At 34.8% G+C, this 23,248-nt stretch overlaps 1 protein-coding gene across 3 annotated transcripts in view; it reads left to right on the top strand.

Moving 5' to 3' along the window:
- LOC111047555 (zinc finger E-box-binding homeobox 2) overlaps positions 1 to 23,248 on the top strand; it is a 515,097-nt gene that overhangs the window by 447,732 nt on the left and 44,117 nt on the right. The window lies entirely within an intron of this gene.

Raw genomic sequence — 23,248 nt, 5'->3', positions numbered from 1 at the left:
TCACTATTTCTCTCTCTCCTTCCAATTACTCCTCACCCTCTCTGCACACTCTCTCATTCTCTCAATATCCTTCTTTCCCCCTCTCTGAATCACTCTCTCACTCACTCACTCTCTCAATATCTGTATTTCTTTTTCTCTTTTTGTATTTCTCTTTTTCATAAGGCACATGCTCCCCCCAACAAAAGAAAAGAAAGATCAACTGAGGTTTTAGTGCTGACTCTCTCTCACACGGTCTCTCTTTTTTCTCTTTCTCTCTCACTCTCTCTGTCTCACACACTCTTTCTCTTTCACTCGTGGCTTGGAAATGTATTGATCCGTAATGATAATCGGCTCGTTATTATTATTGTGCTACTGTTAAATTCAGCCTTTTTATCTGGCACGGTACAGACGCGAATTTAATGATAGTCTAGAAACTTATGTGTCACTCTGGAGCTAGACTAACGTTGCTTGTGAGTAGTAGAGGAAGGGAGATATGACGAAGAATGTGATGATGAGAAAGAAGAAGATGAAGAAAGAATTGAAATGAGATAGTAAGAAGGTGTTGGAAAAAGAAGAAGGAGAACAAAGATGAAGGAGAGGAAGAAGAAAGTGAGAGGATGATGGAAAAATAAGAAGAAGGAGAAGAAGAAGAAGAGAATAGGAGAAGGAGAAGAAGAAGTGGAAGAAGAACAAGAGGAAAAAGAGTAAAAAGAAGAAGACAATAATTAACACAAGAGAAAGAAGGTATAGATGTTTGAAAATATCTTACATACGTACAAAAAGTTTACCATTTCCTGTGATTCGTTCGAAATACTGTCTTATCTGGGAGTAGTTTTCACCTACAGAGAATATAGAAACATAGTCACTGTTTCACACTCACTGTAACTTCACCCAGCTCCTACTGTCATCTAGTGGCAGAATTTGAAATTATTTGTTGACCAATCAGGAATAAAGTGGGTGGAGCTTGATGGCTTCAGTTGTACATGACCCTGTAAGTGCTTCTATCTAGTGGCAGAATTTGAAGATATTCTGTATAAATTATTGTCGACCAATCCGAAGGCTGAGCTACAACTGACCAATCAGGAGAGAGTAGTAAGAGTATGAAGATTTGGTTCAAACCGAATATCGAATTTCAAATCAAATATCCAAATATCTTTCGTTATTTTATCGTTTGTTCTAACTCTGATCTATATCTGTGATTTGAGGGCAAAATGGATAAAAATTGAAAGGTGTGTTTGACCAAACCTGTAGACTAGAGCTGTGAACTATATTTTAGATTTCTCATGGATAAATAATAAGATCTGACCTCTATAATTGGTCCAAATATCTTGTAGCAGGTATGCATGTAGTTCATAATGAATAAACTTGTATATTGAGGAACTGCAGATCATAAGTATGTCTTCAAGCTTGATTCTCTTGAAAAACATTTTTTGCTGTAAATCAGTTCTTATCTTATCACTCAAAATATTAGGCTGAGATACTATAGAAGAAAAAAGATTCGAGAGAAGAAAAAATCAATAATAAAAATAATAATAACATGCAAAAGAAGAAGAAGTAGAAGAAATAAGCACACAGGCAAGATCAACCACCCTCACTTCTGTATCTAACTCTCTTAATCACACTCTCTTTCACTTACTCTATCCCTCTCCTACTCAGACTATCCTCTCTATTTCTCTTTTCCTTCTCACTCGCTCTCTCCTACTCACATTTTTTCTTTTTCATATCCTCCCTATTTATCTCTCTTCATAGACCTTACTCTGTCTCTCACCTAAGGCAACCCCTTCTGCACATTCACCTCCACCTCATCTATTTCTCTTCACACTCTCTCACTCTATCTCTCTATTATATCCTCCCTTTTCATCTCTCTTTATAATACCTTTCTCTGTCTCTCACCTTAGGCTACCCCTACTACACATCCACCTTCTCTTTTCACATCCACCCCCTCTATTTATCTTTACTCTCTCACTCTAACACTCTCACTCGCTCTCTCTCGTATTTTCTGTCTCTTTCTGTCGTGCGACCAAGCTGTGACCGATTGCGATTAGGCTGACGGTGTGCGCAGTGATCTAATCGATTGGATCAGATTTATGGGGGAGATTCATTATGATTGTTAGTGCAGATCAGACACGTGAAATAAAGCACGCTTCTAAGTCCAGTGATGCGGACTTAATGCTTTAAGCTCACAGCGTCCTGAGTCCTCGTAATTCAAATCTTTTTATAATATGGTAGAGTGTCTATATTTTACATTGTTATTCTGTCTATTTTTATGTTTTGACTTGGCCTGTATGTTCTTTTTTGGCTCAATAAAATGAATTTGAATTTGAATATGGTGTACAGTACATCAATGTACAGTAGTATTGGTCTTGAATAGATGTTTCATTAATCTATGAGAGGTGATGGATGAAAAAAAATAATACACTCTAAATTTGGATTGAGAATGGGAAATAGGAAAAATCGTATGAAAAATGTGGTGATATTGAAAATGTCATAATTTTAAAGTCATAATTGATTATGACTGTTTGAAAAACATGAACGAATCACACCAATCCTGCTTAGTAGGTCATAGGCTTATTCATCAAGTTTATTCAAAATTTCTCACTATATAATACAGTTCAAAGTGTATTGAACAGTACTTTTTGACTTTTGACTTGACGTCTTTTTTCACTTCATTGGTAATAAATTCAAATATTACATTTACATTTACATTTATTACATTCCTTAATCACAACATCAAATTAATGATTGGGAGAGAATCAACAGGATAAACCCAAAACTGTTCCTCTCCCCAATTTTGATAAAAATAGTCCAAATGAGGTTATGAAAACACTTTTATAAAGATCACAAAAATTTACAGTCCAAATAAACATTATACTAAAAATTTTGTATCTCGGTTGATCAGAAATATGAAATAAATTATTATTACACTTGAAAATGCATTAATAAATTGAAAAATATTGAAAAACTTGATAAATTTGAAGCCAGAAAAATCACAAAAACATTCGTAGAACAGCTGTTCTATATAATTGAATAATTGAATAGTTAAAAACCCTCTATTCCACTATTACTTCTCCTCCTTCCCCTTTTGTACATTATTTTTCTACTTCTTCTACTACTTCTTATTTTTCCATCTCCATCTTCTTCTTTCTCTATATTTTATTGATTGATACAATAAGTACATCATCAAAATGATAGGGAGAGAAAAAATAAGGAAACCTTGTGCTATTCCTCTCCCAAATTTAAAGGTTACACCATAGAGAAACAATAGCATAAGTAGATATCCCATGGTATAGGGCGTTTATGTCGCAACTCTTACTGTTATCTCAAGCCGATATTTCATATAATTCTTTCCCGTGAAGCTGTGTGACACTGGTAGTCTCTCATATTGTGCAGTTCATACTTTCTCACCCCAACAAAACAGTAAATTTCGACAATAATCAACAGTAATCGGCTTGAGATAACAGTAAAAGTTGCGACATAAACGCCCTATATCATGGGATATCTACTTACGCTATTGTTTCTCTATGGTTTTACACATAGTCCGAAATAGGTTGTCTTGTTATTCACTTCACAAAATTTTCAGTCCTGAATTATTTTCACGAAGTAGATTTTCAAATTTCGATGCTTCAAAACCAAACATAGAAGAAATGATTCATATTATTATCGCTAAAATAGAAAATATTCACATATTAAAGAAATAGTTTTGCAGAACCAAAAAAACAAACTTTTCCCCTACCTCTTTCCTTTCTTTTTCCCTGCCATTTCCAAAAACTCACATGTGTCCTCATACTTCAATTCTATTGTGGGATGGTATCCCTTATTCTCTCTTTCAACTTTCACCCATTCTCACAGATGTATTTTTTCTTCGAACGAAGAGGCAATTTAGTTACGAATGAAATTGATAGATATCAAATGAAGGCGATTTAGTGATGAATGAAACAATGAGATACTTACAGATTCTTACAGGACAACTGGAAATTGAGGGAATAGCCGGTGTCAGTAAGTTGTAATGACAAAACACTGCACTGGAATCAAAAAGTAGAAGAAAGGAAGATCAATTTGGTCCGGTACTTGGACGGTATTCAGAACATGAGATACAGATAATAAAAAAAATTGGAAAGTTGAAGAAAATAGAAGGACGATTGAAAAGGCAGTGCAATAGAAAGAAACAGATGGACATTTTGTGAGATGTTTGGGATGAAGTGATGAGAGGGAGAAGAATAGGAGAGTGAATCACCGGTACCCTCAAGAGGTGGGGTATTTAGGTAGGGGTGTGTGAGACAGAGAAGGAAGAAGGTATAGGAGACAAGGTTTGTAGATAGGTGGGGATGTGAGAGATAGAGAAGGAATACGTGTTAGAGAGTGCCAAAAAGAGAAGGAGAATATGGTCGATGGTTAGGAATCTATAAGAAGCAAAGTAGGAGGTGTAGGAAGGAGAAAGATAGTATAAGAGAGAAAGGTAGTAGGGGGTGTAAAAGAGAGATGGTAGGGGAAGACAATTAAGAGAAATCCAAGGTAGGGGTAGAAGAGCCTAGTAGGGTCCCAAATCTACACAACAAAATATAGTAAAAGACTATATAGTTTCGTTAGAGGGTTGTACTACATATAGTAATACTCCAACACGAAATGGTCCAGAGGAATCACGTGGTACTATACATGTATAGGTCTAATGGGAGAGGGTGGTATACAATATAAGTACTATTCCTATATAAAGTAGAGAGGCATCACATACTTCTATAGTACGTCTACTGGTAGTTCTATATATACTACTACCCCTAAAAATCATAGACCATAGGTACCACACATATAGTTGGTCTACTAATATTACTATATAGTAGGCTACTACCCCTCTGTATAGTTCATAGTTCATCACAGATAGTACTATATATCATACTATATACATATATTGTTGGTACACGTGTAGAGGATGATAAAATATAGTACTACCCTAAATGTAGTCCATATGGAACTATATAGTACTACCCCTACAAAACAGTCCTTAGGTATCACAGATACCTAAGTATATAGATACCTAGTATACAGATACCTAGAGATATATAGTATACAGATATAGTATAGAGATTTATACCTACAGATAGCTAGTATATAGATATAGTATACAGATACCTAGAGATATATAGCATAGAGATTTATACCTACAGAAAGCTAGTATATAGATATAGTAAGCCTACTTATAGAGGGTGGTACAATATAGTAGTCTACTAACCCTATATATAGCTCAAAGGTATCTCACATATATATCAGGTATATTGGTGGGGGGTGGTACAATACAGTACTATATATATCATATCTAGTACGGGTCGTGGTAGGGGGTGTAGACCCAGTCATAGGGGTGGGTAGGAGAGCACCTAATGCACTTTTGTGTCCCCCTCTCACGGTTTCTGGTGAAGAGTCACTACACTCAATCAGTTTTTGTTGGCCTTCAGTCGTGTGCCGAGGTTCGGAGGAGTAACACATCGAGTTCTCCTCCTCTGTCCAATCACCCCCTCCTCTTCTCCACCCTCGATAAGCACCCCTGTCTGAACCACCCCCGTTCGAGGTACTCGTGTTATTGTTCCGTATTCGCTTGGGGTCTGCAGCGTCGGTCTCCAACGGTTGCCGAGATTATTACCTTTCGATCAGTGCACACCTTTTTATCTACCCTGTGTACCTTTTAGTAAACCCTACAATCGGCGATCATCACACCTGGTGTGGGGTGGACTCAACTGGAAAAGCTTGGGGTATTAGGTCACCTCCTGTGAAAACTGGGGTTAATCGCTGGAAAAGCTTACGGTATTCACTAACTAAACTGGGGTTTAATCGGTGGAGAAGATTGTGGACTAACTGTGACAGTTTTTTGGTTTAGTGTTATCCTGACGAATACAGTTGTGAATTAAACTGAGGTTAATAGGTGAAAAAGCGTACAGTATTTACTAGAAAAACTGGGTTCAATCGGTGGAGAATATTGTGGACTAAATGTGACAGTTGTGGTTTATTGTTATCATCAACTAATACAGTTTTGTGAATCCTTGTCGTATCTTCGGTTTAAACTGTTGTTAATCGGTTAAAAAACTTACCGTATTCACTAGCAAAACTGGGTTTAATCAGTGGACTAACTGTGGATTGTGGACTAACTGTGACAGTTATTATTCTGACGAAAACAGATGTAGATCCTCGTGATATCTTCGGTTTAAACTGCGATTAATCGCTGAAAAAGCTTAGGATTTTAGTCTCGTTTAGTGGTTGTAAATCCTTGTGATACCTTCGGTTTAAACTGCGATTAATCGCTGGAAAAGAGCTTGGGATTGTGGGTCTCGTTTGGTGAAAACTGTGTTTAATAGGCGGAAATCTTGTGGACTAACTGTAACAGTTGTGGTGGCAGTAAATGTGACAGTTGTTGTGATTTAGCCTTACCAATCTAAAGAATACAGTACTGTCAATCATTATGGTTAATTTAGTAGAAACTGTGGTTAATCTGTGAAAGAGCAAGTGAACTAATTGTGACAATTGAAGTTTATTTCTGCTGATTTAGTGGATAAATTTTAGAATCCTTATAGTACAACTGTCAAATATACATGTGATAATCTCGGATATTTTTGTGTCTTCGTTTGGATTTGTAGGTTCGTTCTAATATTGTTAGGAATCTTCTCGCGCAATAGCCGATATATTTTTTATGAATGAATAGTTCGACAATATAAATGAATGAATAATATAGTTCGACAATATAAATGAATGAATAATATAGTTCGACAATATAAATGAATGAATAATATAGTTCGACAATATAAATGAATGAATAATATAGTTCGACAATATAAATGAATGAATAATATAGTTCGACAATATAAATGAATGAATAATATAGTTCGACAATATAAATGAATAAATAATATAGTTCGACAATATAAATTGATGAAAATTTACATTTCAAAGTGTTGCACAGAGTTGGATTTTTTGTTTGGGTCTACTTCAAGTGAATTGCGTATGATTCAAGTTACTCACATCAATTCAAATAATTGAGTGATGAGACTATATCAACTAGGATGAATGTATTTGAGTTAACCAGTTTCACAAGGGATTGATCGTCCTTATACCAGAAGTGAGTATTTTCTCTTGCTTGTTTTTCCTTGCATGAGAATTTGATGATGTTTTATAGAAATTTGTTTGAACCTCAATTTATTCAATCGATTATTCACAAATCACATTATTTGAAATTCGATTCGATTGGTTGATATTGTGTTAAAAGTTGAACGTAGTCGATTCAAGAGTGTCCACACAGTTTTATTAATTTATTTTTGAAGAGTTGAATTGAATCACTTTTTTGTTATCAAATAGAACGACTAACAGTCAATCAATAATTAATCAAACATTATTTGAAATTCGATTTGATTGGTTAATAATGTATTAGACTAAACGTTGATCGTAGTCGATTCAATAGTGTCCACACAATTTGATTAATTCATTTTTGAAGAATTGATTTGATTCACTTTTTTTATCAAATACAACGACTAACAGTCAATCAATGAAGAATAAAGAATTTAAAGTCAGATTTGAACAACATTGAAGAATTGGATTGAATTGATTCTGGTAATTGTAATTAATTTTGATAAAATTTCATAAAAAAGAGACGTTGTTGACAAATTACTCAATTATTCGATAATAAAACTGTAATTAATCGCTCAAATGCTCATAAATAGTCAACGTCAACCTTCCATTTGAGTCCAAACGAAATTTCAAAGGTAGATGACTTCTCTCTTGGGTGGCCAGTTTCAAATTCTTGTCCAGCTCAGTAAGGAATGAAATAGCCGTTCAGTTTCAGTTACTTAGATGAATAGCAGTCCTTGTACTTAGATAGAACTCTCTCATATTAACCAACCACTTGTAAGCCTGAAATATGTAGACCAGATTGCTTCACCGAGTGTAAAAGAGTGATTCATTCCTGTAGAATGCGTGAAGAGTTGAGAGAAAAATTACTCGACTTTTTCTTAATTAATCTTCAACACTCATGATGACGTGTCCAGGATGTAGTTGAAAAACGGTTGGTTGAATCTAGTGGTTTGGAACTTTCAATCAATCATTTTATTTCACAAATAAAAATAACAACTCATTGGAACTTTTGCTTGCTCCATGTAACAATAATTTCTCTACTGTTTTATTGTAATTCAAGACTTTTTAAAATATTCTTTCCTTAAAATTAACAATCTGACTATAGACCCAAGGATCCTTCATAGAGTCTAGGAATAGTATATACAAGTTCATATATAGTCTGATATAAGTATATATCGTAATATTCTAAAGGTACCTAGAATGAGTGAAGAGTTAAGAGAAGAAATTACTCTACTTTCTTATCATTAACTTTCAAGACTTTTGATGACGTGACCAGGATGTAGCTGAAAAACAGTTGGTTGAATCTAGTGGTTTGGAACTTTCAATCAATCATTCTATTTCACAAATAAAAATAATATAAAATAGCAACTCATTTGAACTTTCGCTTACTCCATGTAACAATCGTTTCTCTACTGTTTTATTTACAATTGACCTCTTTTTAGATTTTTTTATAAACACAAATATCGTGAATCTTTCTTTATTAAAAGAAATTGATCAGCAATCAAATATATCCCAAAAAGCAAATACAATATCGTTCTTTGATTTTACTATAAAACTTAGGAGCCTTCATAGAGCCTTGGTTTAGTATATACAACTCTATATATCTAAGTATATATAGTCTGATTTAAGTATATATCATAATATTCTAAAGGTACCTAGCCCTCACGGAGCTACAACATCTGGGGTTGAATTTCAGTCAATTGACGGACAATTGAGGCTACCCGCATTCCCCTATATAGGCCCAATTTTCTGATTTAGGTATTCTGCCTCACTCACTGTTAGTAGATATCCTCTATCTACCGTTACATATCATTCTTTCATCGTCAATTAGTCTACGGGCTGCACCTATCAATTTGGTCGTAATTATGGTAGGAGACATAGTAGTAATTGATTCATGGAATTATTATTATGTTTTTTGATGAGTCACTGTATTTATATTTTTTAAACAATATTGTACTCGTACTATTCTGTGCGATGATTAATTTATTTATTCATTTATACATACAATATCATTCTCAACTATAAAGTGATGATATAGAAAATATGTACCGATTTCAACTCCTTAGCAAAATTTTCAAATGAATGTTTCAGGCTGGAACCTGTTTTCGGTTTTTATACTTCTCTCGTTCAGTGGATAAATGTTTCTTCCACTAAGAAATGTACCACTCAACAGATTATACAAATAAGTATGAATCGAATTGAATTGAATGACTGCCTTTCTTTTCCTAGAGAGCGAAGTTAGGGCGCAGTCGGCCCTCTCTCACACTTAACTCTCTATTACAAGATAACAATACAAAAAATACAAATAATATGATAAAGAAAAAAAAATTCCAAACAATATAAAAAACAAACAATATCTACTTATTTAAAATAATAGCAAATCGAGTATTTTTAATCAGACATCACTGTAACATGTGCCCCATTCAATATGAAAAAGGGTATAGTATATGAAAAAGGGTACAAAAAATACAAATAATAGGATAGGCCTAAAGAAAAAAAAAATCCAAACAATATCTACTTATTTAAAATAATAGCAAATCGAGTCTTTTTAATCAGACATCACTGTAACATGTGCCCCATTCAATATGAAAAAGGATAGTATATGAAAAAGGGTACAAAAAATACAAATAATAGGATAGGCCTAAAGAAAAAAAAAATCCAAACAATATCTACTTATTTAAAATAATAGCAAATCGAGTCTTTTTAATCAGACATCACTGTAACATGTGCCCCATTCAATATGAAAAAGGATATAGTATATGAAAAAGGGTACAAAAAATACAAATAATATGATAGGCCTAAAGAAAAAAATCCAAACAATATCTACTTATTTAAAATAATAGCAAATCGAGTCTTTTTAATCAGACATCACTGTAACATGTGCCCCATTCAATATGAAAAAGGATATAGTATATGAAAAAGGGTACAAAAAATACAAATAATAGGATAGGCCTAAAGAAAAAAAAAATCCAAACAATATCTACTTATTTAAAATAATAGCAAATCGAGTCTTTTTAATCAGACATCTGTAACATGTGCCCCATTCAATATGAAAAAGGGTATAGTATATGAAAAAGGGTATTCAATATGGATGAGTTAAACGATAGATGATAAATGTATAAATAGAAGAATAAATTCATACCTCTGAATTTTTACAATAGTGTAAATAAGTATGAACAGATGAATTAAACGATAGATGATAATGTATAAATAGAAGAATAAATTCATACCTGTGAAATTTAATAGTATTAGGTGCTTTCCAGTTTGTGGACTTTTCTCAAAGACGGAATGTTGCTGTTAAGCGTGTAGTCTATACATCGCCGTGAGAATAATACTGCATTGTTCGCAAAATGCTTGCTCAGCAAAAAAACGGTCGATTGTGTTCAGCTGGTAGTCTATTCAACTCCTGCAGAAACTATAGACAGTAATTCCATGTGGTAATGCCTTTATAATAAACACTACAGATTCTACTAATTCTCTAGAGATCCGTTCTACTAAGAATCACTAATTCTATTGAGATTCGTTTCACTAATAGTTCCACGTTATACCATAGAGAAACAATAGCGTAAGTAGATATCCCATGGTATAGGGCGTTTATGTCACAACTTTTACTGTTATCTCAAGCCTATAGTCCACGTAGTTCTTTCCCGTGAAGCTTTATGACACTAGTAGTCTCTTATATTGTGCCGTTCGTACACTCTTACCCGGTCAAAACAGTAAAAATCGACAATAATCGGCTTGAAATAACAGTAAAAGTTGCGACATAAACGCCCTATACCATGGGATATCTACTTACGCTATTGTTTCTCTATGGTTATACTGATACTCTTCCCATGCAAATAACTCATTCAATACCTCAACTTATCAAATACTCATTACTTATACACTCTTTTCCTATCACGGATAATAAAGGATACTATGAATTCTTTATCAATATACTTTATTTAAATAAATGAACAAACTAATAAGTACATCTCAAAAAATAACAATATTGTTTGGTTTTCTAATTTGTATTCCTTATGGGTCTCCCTATGTGAAGACCCTTGAATATTATGTAGTATAATAGTAAAATACTACGACGTTTTTAATTTACGATTGTACGTATACTCTTGTAGAATTTATTATTAATATGCTCATTGATCAAAAATCAAGTGACGAAGCAGTGTGAGATTACATAACCTTATCTTTTGGACAACATTAACATTTTATCAAAATTTTTGGAGAGAAATAGTACAGGCTCAGCCTAGTTTTTCCTCCAATTTCATAATTGTATTATGATTATAGTATTTTATACAATAAATGGAATGATCTAGAATAACATTTACAATACATTTTCCTACCACACCATTCCATGAAGACTACTTCATACCCAACTCCGTAAAACATCATGGGCTACTAAAGAAATCATAATATCAATTTTTCAATATACGGTTGTACTTATTACTCTTGTAGGATTTATTGTTTATATTCTTAACAATCTAATACAACATTCTTAATATATTTACTCCACTGTAACACTTCATATAACCTACTACTTCATACCTAACGCTTTAAAAAAGTCCAATCATGGGCTACTAAAGAAGTCATACCAATATAGCCCACATCAACTGTTATTACCGCATGGAATATAATGAAAAAACGAGTAGATTAGTTGACAAAAAAGCTTAATCCAAGCTACGAACGAAAGAATTGTTTGAGAATAAAGTGATTAAGCGATATACGGGAAGTCCAGTATGGCACGTTCCCATTTGACCCCATTACATACTCTCTCTCACTCTCTCTCTCTCTCCCCTAATTCTCGCTCCCTTGAAAATCTCACGCACGCACCTCTCCACACACTCATTATGCATGCAGTAGCTACCCTCCCTTTTCTGCAATGTTCCAGACTCATCTTAAATAAAACCTCCCCCTCTTCCTCCATCACCTAACCTTTCCCTACCTCCCTCCTCTTCTATCACCTTTTTAGCCCTCGAAACTTTGGACCCTTTCTTTCTGCTGTTCAATACATTCTCCTCTCCTCCACCTTCTCCTTCTCTTTCTTCTTCTTGTTCCTCCCCTATTCTTTATTGCACTTTTATTCAGGCTGACCGTGTGCCAGTCTTTGATAATTATTGTTATTGTTATTGGAGCTCGCGTTTTGTTATTGAGGGACTTGTGATACCCCTGAAACCCCCCATTGATCTGTCACGGGTATTGTGTCGCTGTAGGTCCGCTATAAATTATGAAAACTGAGGTTGAATGGAAAGATCAATACTTTTATAATGGAGCAGTAAGTAGTAGTTTTAAATGGACGTTAGGTCTGTGATATTTTATAGACGTTATAGATAGGCTGGATCAATAACTAGGAAGGTCTACTAGTATTTGAAAGGGTTAATATCTTATTTTCTCATTCATTTGAAAACTGAGGTTAAATGGAAACATCAATACTTTTATAATGGAGCAGTAGGTAGTAGTTTTAAATGGGCGTTGGGTATGTGATATTTCAATTTATAGATAGGCTGGGTCAATAACTAGATAGATCTACTCGTATGTAACGGGGTTAATGTTTAGAGTAATAGTGGATTAATGAAACTAGGTACATTACACCTAACAGACCGTTTATTCGAAGTTCAAAGTATCCAATATGATGAGTAATATGCACATCAAAAAACGTGGTTCAATGCAGTTAACCGACCGTCATATACCGTATTTCAAATTAGAAGAAAATCGGAATAATAAGAAGGTGTAGGCTTCATATTTTACACAAAAATGGAGTAGGTGAATTTCACTTATATATTTGAAACCGAAGGGATCTTATGAACTTCGTACTGTACAGACGAAAATTGGCAATATTTGGCTTGAGTTATTGCTGGTTACTAGACAAATCCAATCATTTCTTCCCAACATTCGCTACAACTTCCTATCATGGAAAATAACATCACCAAGAATGATAAGATCATAACTGTTAGTACGTACTTTTCCGCAACAAAACACTGATTGAGAACATCAACATTATCTGTTATGACTCATCTGTGGTTCCTTTCAATTTCTGCAACTCATTTCCGAGCTAAGCTAACGTATTCTTATTCATTACGAGGGTCATTCAATAACTAACGAGACAAATTACTAATTTTCAAAAACGGCTAAATTTATCTATATGAAATTCCCAGGACATGAAGTTGGCTCGTAATAGTCGTATGTAGTCGAATTTACTCTAATATTATGTACTCAAATAACTTTATTCCAACATATTCTTCTAAGACTGAAACGTTCTTCCGTTGCCCAAACATACTCAACTCGTTTGAACACGAATCAGGCTGTTTACTAAGCTAGATTGAACCCCATTTGGACTAATAATCATAACACATTACCACCCAAGGTTATTGGTCTAGAAAATGAAAATGGAATGTCCTAGGACTTTGTTCATAGGAGTTGAGGAGTATTGTGGAACGATACCAGATGACAGCTATATCGTAGTTTTATGATCAAACACAGAAAAGTACCGGACCCATTTTATCAAATTCCATTACTACGTTCTATCACATACTTATTTCTGTTCTTTATCATTATTGAACTGTGTTACTCGATATAGTTATTTTCTTGATTGATAGTCTATTGTTACTTAACTCAATATAGCTCAGTTTGATTTGTATCAAGCTTATACCACTCAAATCTAGCACAATACTGTAACACGAATATTTTATTCTAGTTGGTTGAATTGTTTACAAGCTCATTTTTACTCAGTATTTTATTTATTTCATTTTATTCATTTATTTATAATTTTCACAAAGTAGCACTGATTGGGAGAGAAAAACTAAGGATACTCCTTGTACTATTTCTTTTCCAAATGTAGATAACATTTTATAAGTCCGAAATAGGGTTATGGTTTCACCTTTCTAAAATTTAGTCCATTTTCACTAAAAAACAACGACAAACTAAGAATTTTGAAGGTTAAAAACAGAATAAAAGACAAATATCACACTCAAATCACCATTAATTGGAACATTTTTGCGTAATTTCACTGAATATAAATGATTATTCATGCCAATTATCGTTCGATTTTAACTTTTTCAATAGATTTATCCATCTTATTCCATAGCCTACTTCAACTGATCTCAGCCGAATATCATATAATTTATCTATAATTTGATTGTATGGTATGAGATTTTGTGGTATTTCTCTATATTTGAAAGAATAGGATGTTGATGATGTCAATACCACTTTATTTGTTTAGAAATTTGTTCAGCTGAAGATTGGGTAGGTGTTACCATGAAACCTGGCTCTGTAATTTGAATTGTTTTTTGAATAAATATAGTGGTATTGAAAACATCAACGTCTTATTCTTTCAAAATGGTACGTCATAGTGGAGTAGGGTCAATTTCCATACAGAAAACACTTAACGTGTTGAAGACACATTATTAGAAACTTATGTCACTAATCATTGTATGTGTCCTAATTGTAAATTATCTAATATTTTCTGTAATTCCGTATCAAATGACAAATTTATTTTTCCTACAGTTACGTTGAAAAGTGGCCATTGCTGCACTGATTACAGAACGCAAAGAATCACTTTTCCGCTCTAGTGCGGGAAAAAATTTTTTCGCCCCACTTGGATGTAATGAGCTGGTTTACGTGCGTCATATGGAGGCCGAAAGTGATTGTTTTCTGACCAGGCCGGTAAAATTTTTACGGCCCTAGGGCTGTAAAATAACCTTGAAGTCAGCTGATTCTGATTTGATGTGAACATGTTTACAAAATAGTTTATGAAACGGAATCAGTTTATGCTTCTAGAATTGAATAAAGTTTTTGCAATAAGATACTATCATTTTATTTGGATGAATGAAATACAAATGAGATATTATAAACTATTCAAATTCAATTTTCAGAGTATAATAGAATCTAACCTCAAACCTCCTAGTAAAGCGTTTATCACGGAACATGGTGGATAAACGGAATCATTTTATGCTTCTAGAATTCAATAAAGTATTCTGTAATAATATACTATCATTTTATTTAAATGAATAAAATACAGATAAGATTATAAACTATTCAAATAATTCGATTTTCATAGAAGGATAGAACTTCTAACCTAAACTTCCATTGACATTCAGATCACATCGGATTGGCCGAATTTCAAGTGTGCCAAAACAGCTGATCAAAAACTTTTTCAAGTGTGATAACCAGCTGATCAAAAACTTTTTCAAGTGTGATAAACCAGCTGATCAAAAACTTTTCATTATTTGTGTTTATCATTCAATAATTAAAACATTTATAATAATATCATCTTATTGACATTTGGAAGAATAAAAAGTATAAACTCAACCTCTTACATAATTGAACATAATATTTTAGGTTATTTAGACAAATCAGAATAAAAAATAAAAATACTTGGACAATTTCTTGATATTCAGATTTGCTAGAGCTATATGACCTTCCACTTTTGCTTTCGGAAGTGCTTATAATAGACAATGAGAATAATATTATTATTCTCATATATATATTGTTTATTTTTCTGTGTGGCGAAAAATTACGTTCTCACCATGGGCAAAAATGTTTTTCCGGCTCTCAATCTTTTCTAGTCCTCGGCCTATGGCCTCGGACTTGAAAACCGATTTCGAGCCAGAAAAGTTTCATTTTCGGCCCTAGGTGCGAAATATACTATTCTGCACTCCAGATTTGCAACATGGCAACGAAAAATACTTAGTAGGTTATATGGAGCAACAGTGCAGCAAAATCAAAATGAAGTTGGTAACAGTGACTGCTGTGGCTGCTATAGTGAGCAGAGGTGCAACAAGCACAACGCGCTAATTATTAAGTAGATATTATAACCAAGGACAACGAGGACTTTAGGATTTTAGGATTAAGGTTTTTATCAATAATAAAATTACACAGAAAAACATTTGATACATTTCAGGCAATTTTACCCATAATTACCCACTTTTCATATTCAATGGTAACTGTAGGAAAAACTTAATGTGAAATACGTGCGCAAAGTTCTTCTGCTGCACTCAAGAAACCATTCCGCCCTCGCCTACGGCTCGGGCGTAAACGTTTCTTTCGGTGCAGCAAACTGTCACTTTGCGCACTAGTTGCACAAATAACTATTTTCAAATATAATTCATCCTTGCTAAAGATTTCATCGTATATTCTAACCGATACTACATTTGCCTAATATTAAGTAATCTGTTTCTATGAGCCTGCTACAGCTTATTCTTGCTAACTTCAGCTTATTCCATGTCACTTTAGATTGTTTCATCCTACTTCGGATGGATATATAGCCTATTTCAGCTGAGATCCTAGCTGATTTCAGCTGAACAGGTCCACTGTTTATTAGCACTGTTTTTGTCGTGCAAGTCGCGTGTGTCTCTGTGTATAGCATTTGGCGCCAGTCTCAGATATAAAATCTTAGCACGTCTTTAAAGTAGATTGCTATTCCGCCATGAGAGGGACTCGGCGCTTAAGGCTCAGTGGGACTGACTTTTGGTCCCGGCCATTGTAAATCAAGCAGGCAGCGAGTGGCGAAAGTGCTGTGTGTTCTGTCTTTTTTCTTTGTTTTTCGTTTTCTTATAACTCTTTTCTTCCAGATCTTCTTCTTGTCTTGTTCTTCTTTTTCTATTTTTCAACCTTGTTTCTTTCCGCCGATGTCTCATCTCGTTCCAGGAACGCTTGTGAGAAATGCTAGAAGTTGAAAAAGATAAAGTAAGTGGAAGATAAGCCAGATTCTTAGTAGTGGATATAGAGTACATGAAGCAAGAAATATGATTGTATAAATAAGATGATCAAGATTGTCGCAAAGGATAGTGCTAAAGTTGGAGATGTGTGAAATGAACCGTGGTTAGAAGTTTATTGAACGTGTGAGAAAGGTGAGTCAACAGCTATTGACTTTTTTTTAGCACAAATCGACTTCACAAGGATGCTGAGTGCCCTTCGAGAAAGCTTCGACTGAGCTTCAACCCAGCTACCATCCTGACGTGTGCAGCATACTAAGGCAATTTCTAAACTGTTCTGCTGCACTAGATAACCATACAAAAAACTAATTGTTATAATGTATATCATTATAACTCACTTGTTTTTTGTTCAAATAAATAAAATAATAGGCCTACATTACTATCCTGAACTCTTTCACCCACGAATACACCTCTTCAGCTTACCTTGGAATACATCTTATCTACTTGAACTCTATTACCCTACAATACTCCTTCCAATTCCCATGAAATACATTTCTCCCCTTGATCACTACGCCTTGAAATCCACCCGAAATCCCCTTGAACTATTCTACCCTCCAATACCCCCTTGAACTCTCATGAAATACATTTCTCCCCTTGGTCCCTACGCCCTGAAATCCACCCCGTCATTTGCCACCCCCAGGTGTGGCCTGCTATAGGTGGAAATGTCTCCCACTTCACAAGTCCCCACTAGGCGTCTACCTGTTGCGCAGGTACCAATACCTCCCACCAGACCCCACTCAGCTCAGGTCTAGCCACCTGTACAGGTGTGGGTGGTAGGTGAGGGGTGCAGGGGGTCAACGCCCACACAGGCATGCGCACACCTGAACAAAATGGCGGATGCCACGCCCTAGTTGAGTATTGAGTCTCTCTCACCTGTGTCGAGGGAAAATGTGATAGTGTGCACTGCGCCCTAGGCTACCAATCGTGAGCTAGGATGTAGTGTTGGGTGGAATAGTAGAGAAAGAGTGGTGGGTGCATATGATACATTTTAGTTGCATATTGTATATTACAACTTTGTATTTGAAGGGAACGTGGCATACAAACTGACGAATCAACTGAAATGTCAGGGTACACAGTGCGAGGGGGGTTTTTCTATTCCACAATGCTCCCCATCTTTTCCCCACTCTCACTCGCTCTTTCTCCAACATCTCTTTCATAGTTCTCTCTTTTTTATCCCCTTACATCTTTCTTCATCTCACACTCTCTCTCTCTCTGTTTCCCCTATATCTCTGTTTTAGTTCTCTCTTCCCCATCCTCCTTTTATCTATTTTTCACCTTTCTCTTTCTCACTCAACCTCCACCACTGTTGTTGGTCTCTCTCACCATATCTCTTTTTCCTCTTTATCCATTTCCCTCTCCGTTGTCACCCTTCCCATCATATTTTCCTTCCATATGCCTTCTTCTGTGCTTCACCATTCCTCCTTCCTCATTCTCTCTCCTCCTTTTCTCACCATTTTTCTCCTCTTTCCCAGCTACTTCATCCTTTTTCACGTCTCTCGTTTTCTCTCTCTGCCCCACTCCAATGTCTCCAGAGGTTAGAAAGTAGAGTTGATCGATAAGCTTGACAAAATGGCGGTGGAAAAGTGTTGGAACTGTGGAAAGAAATGTATTTGCTGGAAAATGTAGCAGATATACTTTCGTGGACATTTGGAATGTAGCAGGATGATATTTTAGTTTCGATATTTGTTCTACTATTTAGAGTTAGCTATTTAGAGTTTGTAATTCTATTTAATAATATCGAGTAACCAATGTCTTTAGAATGGACTAAGGATGACTCACTTCGATCTTGAGGCTTTCTCCTTGATTCCAAATACGAGATTATACATATTCCAAATATGAGAGTTGTACATAAAATTCAAATATGTTGATGACAGTGAATAATCTGATTGATTATAGGAAATATTCATTGTCATTAACCACAACATTGCAGTAGACAAAGATATTGGACAAGATATTAGATAATAGAAAATAGATATTCATACAAGTGAATATTATGAGTTATTATTTTAATGTGATAAGAAGAATAGAAACTTTATCTTAATGTGATAAGAGCAGCTACTAGAAAGAACAATTATATTGATAAAAACAGCTACATAGAAACTAACTGTTCTTTCTGGTAGCTGCTCTTATCACATTAAGATAAAGTTTCTATTCTTCTTATCACATTAAAATAATAACTCATAATATTCACTTGTATGAATATCTATTTTCTATTATCTAATATCTTGTCCAATATCTTTGTCTACTGCAATGTTGTGGTTAATGACAATGAATATTTCCTATAACCAATCAGATTATTTACTGTCATCAACATAATTTGAATTCTATGTACAACTTTCATTCAAAGAAGAAATTTTCAAACAAAGTGTGAAAAAATCAAAAAGCTCAAGAGAATACATCAATTTCAAATATTGTATCGCCAAATATCAACAAAAATGTAACATTTTTTCTCAGTATAAACCTCACACATGATCTATTCTATGAGATATCTATTACCTTTGAAAGCCAAAAATTGACCGTTTAAGACCAACCCCAAAGTAGACCCACGCTAATCCACGAAAAGCAACCCACGACGTGGGGTTTTGTAAACCATTGCTAGGCTTCTCTAGATTATTTGTGTAATACATGCAATGAATAATCCATAATCCACTTGTCAGCTGATTGATTATGAATAATTCTATAGCAATGGTTTACAAAACATCCCACAGCGTGGGTTGCTTTTCGTGGATATATTTCGCAGTATAAATCTCACACAGAATCTATTCTATTGGATATCTATTACCCTTCAAAGCCAAAAATAGACCGTTTATGGAATACAGTAGCGGCAAAAGTGAACGGTCATTTTTTGCTACAACTATTTGATAAATGTATCGCCGAAGTCGGAAAGCATTGAGGAAGCGTATAATGTGCATTTAAAGCGGAGAGACCATCGATATAAGTTATACAATAGCGGCTGACATTCCGATGCTGGATTGCTTTTGTTGCCGATGTTTGGCCGAAAAAAGGAGGATGAGGAGGAGGAGAAGGAGGTGGAGGACAATTTGTTACGAATGCTGGAGGAGAGAGGAGATGGAGGAAAGGGGATTTGATTTGTTTCCAATGCAGATCTGAAGAAGGATTGGAGGAAGATGATGAAAAATAAAATTGGTAAGATGAAGGCGAGGAAAGGATTAGAAGAAGTAGGAGAATGAAGTGATACGAAGAAGAAGAAGAAGAAGAAGAATGAGAAAATAATAAGAAGAGGAATATAAGGAAGAAGAATAAGAAGATGATGATGATGAAGAAGATGATGAGGAAAAGTTTGAGGAGAGAGAGATGAAGAACAAGAACAAAATAAAATAAGAAAAAGAAGAAAAGGAAGAAGAAGATGGAGAAGAAGAAGAAGAAGAAGAAGAAGAAGAAGAAGAAGAAGAAGAAGAAGAAGAAGAAGAAGAAGACAACGAAGACGAAAAAGGAAAAGACAACGAAGACGAAAAAGAAAAAGGAAAAGGAGAAGGGGAAAAAGAAGGAAAAGAAGAAGATGGAGAAGAAGAAGAAGAAGAAGGAGATGAGGAAAAGTGAAAGGAGAGAAAGATTAAAAACAATAATAAAATAATGAGGAGAATATGTGAATCAAGCAAGGGGAAAATAAAATAATGAGGAGAATATGTGAATCAAGCAAGGGGAAAATGGGAGAATAATATTAGAAGAAAACGATTGATCAGAAAAGTTTAAAGAGAATTATGAAGAATGAGAGCGAAAACAAAGAGAAATGAATCAGAGAAAGAGAAGCAGAAAAATACAAGTACATGAAGAAGAAAGATTGGAGGAACAAGTAGAAAGAAATGATATAATGTGATAAAGCCGACAACAAAAGGAGAAAAAAGTGTGGGAGAAAATCACCATGAAAGGAGATATGGAAATACTATGAAGTATGAGGGAAACCTACGTGAAAAGTGGAAGATACGTAAAGTACAAGATATGGGAAAAGAAAATATTAAATAAAGAGAGAAATACTGTAAATGAGGAAGAGATTTAAGTAGAGATAGAGGGAGAAAGTGGTATAGATAACAAATATTTTAATCCATGTAGGATTGAACAGAAAAAGAGAGAAACAAATAGAAGAAGATAAGGGGGAAGAAGGCAATGAGATAAAAAAAGAAGGTGGTAAGGGGAGAGACGGCAATGGAGAAGTATTTTCAGTAAAAGAGGAGTTTGGAGTAGGAAAAACGAAAGAATGTTGAAGGAGATATAGGGAATCGGTTTGGATAGTTTGGCGAGTCTCTCCACTTTGATATATTACGTTTGATAACATGAGTGGAGTTTTCTTGTTTTGTAGAAAAGGAGAAAGAAAGGAAGAGTGAGGAGTGGAAGGAGGAGGTTGCAGAAGAAGAGGAGGATAAAAAAGTAGAATAAGACTCGGTCAACCAGGGCGATCTGTATACCATTACTAACATCACTTTATAAATCATCTAAGGAAACTTCCAGTCTGTTTTCAGAAACCGCCACATTGTAATGGTCCCGATATCATTGATACTGAGTCCAACCACCTGTTTTGAATCTATTTTTCATTCTCCTTCCCTTCTGAAAAAACCTAAACTAGAAATCGAACATGTATGGAATCAGCAACGTGATAAATAAAAAATAAATTTCGCTGCTCTACCTACGTCACTGTGTGTAGTCTCTGGGGGGTTCGTTGGAGGGGGGACCGAGGTACCCCCTGCTTTTTAGCCAGCCCCCCCTTGGCTGGCAAGTTATTGACGTCTTTCGCTCGACTACACTAGCGCTGCCTATTGGCGGGAGCCTGAACCTCTGCGTTACCAACTCTTCCATAGGATACAGTTTGGGTAGAGTTTGTATTGCGGGTAAAATGAGATTTGAGAAGCTGAGGAATACATCATACATTGAAAAACTAAGAAATTGATCGTTGTTCTCACGTGTATTTTGTGACAATAATAATAATTATATCGAACAGTATTCACCAATTTCGATACGCTCTGTCAAGATCGTTTGATAATTTAATTTGTAGCCTATGGGATAGGTTAATACATTATCGCAACTTCTTCATGGTTCGATATAAATTCATGATCTTCCAGAATATTGTTTCAATCAATTCCACCTGGAATTCAGTCTCCAAAATTGGGTCCAGTTCAATGTGGAACACTACCGATTAATGGTTATATAGTCATGATTTGTGTTTGTGTTATTGTAATCGACAATAAATGAATCTTCAGATAAGTGAAGGAATCTTATCAAATCCAATCTCTGTCTTCCTTAACTCAGCTCTCACCTTTTACCTTTGTAGCTCTGAAGCTTACAAGTGTGAAGGAGATCTGACAAAGATTGGTTAATCTAAGTTGCATGTCAAGCCATGACTGCTCTTGGAGTTCACCCATCTACATTTTTTTATTCCTCTATATCTTTATCCGCTCTATATCTTGTATCTCTCATTATTCTCCTACATTCCGAATCATCAGTCATTGTGTCTTTCTCATCTATTCCTCATTTCCTTCCCATCCAACATTCCCAATTTTCAGCCTCCTCATCTAAGTTCTAGATTTGTGAATTTCCTACTTTAGTCAGGATCAAGCTAAAAATTTAACGCATTCATGTTGATTTCGCCATATCGAATTCCAATTACCTCTATCGCGTTTTGTAGAGAGTTAGTGGGGAGGATATTTTTAATATTCTTTCCGAAGAATGGACATTGATATGTCCACAGCTCCGCCAATTTATGTAGATGCATAACAAAATAATATCTATAGTTATTATATTACAAATTACTTTTTCATATCATATACAGTTCAATAATTATTTTCTTAGTCTATATTATGTAAATTCATCTATAATTTTGCTATTGTATATAAGTGTATAAGCCAGTATATTGTAATCTACATAAATAAAGTACTCAATCAATCAATCGCTTCTTGGTCTGTTTACTAATAAGATCGAAGTGTATTGTAGCTGATTGTGTTGTTTTCATCTATTCCTTATTTCCTTTCCATCTAACATTCCCAATTTTCAGCCTCCTCGTCAACGTTTCATATCTGTCGATTTCCTACTAGTCTACTGTCATAATCGTTGTCACATTTTACATTTATTTCTTATCTCAGTATCGCTTCCGAACAGCTCAATTTCCTCATGTTTTCCACATTACTATTCTAGGGCCCGGTTGCACAACAGCCGGTTAAATTTTAACCGTGATTAATTTCACGAGAACCAATCAGAGAAGGCGTTTTTAAAAAGACAGCATCTCTGATTGGTTCTCGTGGAATTAATCACAGTTAAAATTTAACCGGCTGTTGTGCAACCGGCACTATGTATTCTTAAACTCCATCATACTCATGTAAGAATTGTTGTCATTTAATTTTCTGTATATTTTCGTGTTCTTGCAGTGCCTCACATTATCATCAACCAACTATTTCTTATCGATTTCTCCTTGTTTTGTAGTACATTTACCCGGAATCTCCTGAGCTTTA

The sequence above is a fragment of the Nilaparvata lugens genome, chromosome 8 (genome assembly GCF_014356525.2).
Source record: "Nilaparvata lugens isolate BPH chromosome 8, ASM1435652v1, whole genome shotgun sequence".
Classification (NCBI taxonomy): domain Eukaryota; kingdom Metazoa; phylum Arthropoda; class Insecta; order Hemiptera; family Delphacidae; genus Nilaparvata; species Nilaparvata lugens.
Note: the sequence above shows the minus strand (reverse complement) of the source record. Positions and strands in the feature narration are given on the sequence as shown.